Consider the following 1857-nt stretch of genomic DNA (forward strand, 5'->3'; position numbering starts at 1 on the left):
ATAATAAAAAGGCTGCCCTTTGCTCTCAGCTATAATTTGGATAATCAACTGAAAGCCATAATGAAACTGTCTGTGATTGCTTTCTGCTGGGCTGCTAGTTTGCAGAAACTCATTGTTGGGGAGAATTAAAAGTTATGACTCCTGCTACATGGATATGCCACTGTCTTCCAAAGGAACATGTGACTTGTAATTCTCTTGCATATAGCTTTATTACATGTAAAGCTTAGAGTGTAAAGCTCTAAATTTGAGATTTTTTTTTTTTTAAGTTGTTAAGCATCAAGGTTAACAGTGCCAAATCATATGCATGCCTAGGATGGGTGGATGTGTGGACACAGAGGATTTCAGGGATGGCCATAAAATCCCTGAGGACTGGTGTATGGTAGCAGCATACCATACTGTCAGTGCTCTGTCCGTATGTACATCACCCACTGGCCGCAGAGCAAGAGGCAAGCCAGATTTACCTCTGGGAGGAAGGCAGGAGCTAAGTCATGTTTTGAATCTTTGCTTTGTGGGCTCTGGATGCAGTTAGGGGTATTTTGGATATGTGAGATATTGGGTGTTGGTGTTCCTCAGCATTCAAATGTGAGCTGTCTGTGTCTGTGATGTACTGTGGGTATGTCTTGACTAGCACGTCAAGTGCTGGATGCGAAGTACTTTTGGTCCACGTTGCCCTCCCATCCACATCCACTGAGGAGGAATGAGGAGCTCCTGTGCAAGGGCTTGGGAGCAGCCTTCTGCCTTGGCCAGAAAACGGGCTCTGCCACACAGCAGCCTGTGACCCCCCCAGTCTGGCTTCTGAAACGGGTCTGTTCTCCTGTGTGCCCTGAACATGCCGTGGGCTTCAGGGCTTTCAGGGGAAGCCGCTGAAAACCAGGGTGGTAATTTAGGCGTTTGCGAATGCATGGATTGGAGGATTGGAATTCTTTACAGTCAGGCAGCTGAGCGTGACCACCGCGGTGGTCCTGGCAGGAGTCCGCGGTCCCCAGGGCGCCGGGCAGGGACCTCTGCCCTGGCACGGTCTCGTCGTTCGGTCGCGCTGCGCCCCAGCGCCTGCCCCCGCCTGAGAGGGAAGGAAGGGGCTGGGAACGCCGCTCTGAGGCGGAGCGGCGGGCGAACGGAGTCCCGGCCAGGAATGTGGCAGCACGGCTGCTGCAGCCGGGCAGGGACAGTTTCTCTTCCCGCCGAGGCTCAGCTTCCCGGGAGCCGGGAGCGCTGCCCCGCCGGGCAGCTGGGAGCGGACAGCAGCGGGAGGCATCGGCGGTAGATGCTGCCGTGCCCCACTTGTACCCGGCTTGATGTACCATTGCCGGAGCAAAGCAAACGCAGGCACGACCTCTGCACCCTTCCCTGCCGCCGCCCAGAATTTGCCCCCGTTCGTCCCAATCCCGTTGTGGCGGGGCGAGACCCCGGCCCCCTCCCGCGGAGAGGGGCTGAAGGGCCCGAGGTGGAGGGGGCGAAGCGGCAGCGGCACCGCGGGCACCGCCTGCCCTCCTCCTCCCGCCGCGGCCCGCTGGGCTCTTCTTGCCCAGCGAAGCCGCTGGGGCGGGCAGGGGGTCCCAGGCCTCGGGAGGGGCCCGGCGGACAAGAGGGGAAGCAGTTTGGCATCCCTGCACAGACACGGAGCAGGGGGCGGAGCGGTCGCGGTTTGGCAGCACCGCCACCTTCTCACTTCGCCGCCCGCTCCCGGGCCGCCGGCGGGGGGTGACGGCGGGACGCGCCCAGCAGGCGGGGCGGGGGGGCCGGGGCAGAGCAGTGTCCCGGCGGGACGCCCCGTTCCGCCGCCCCCGCGCTCGGTGCCCCGGGCGGGGGCGGCCCCGGGGAGCCCCGGCGGGGCGGGGCCAGCGGCGGGGGCGTTCC

The sequence above is a fragment of the Corapipo altera genome, unplaced genomic scaffold (assembly GCF_003945725.1).
Source record: "Corapipo altera isolate COAL_440 unplaced genomic scaffold, ASM394572v1 45, whole genome shotgun sequence".
NCBI classification, from domain to species: domain Eukaryota; kingdom Metazoa; phylum Chordata; class Aves; order Passeriformes; family Pipridae; genus Corapipo; species Corapipo altera.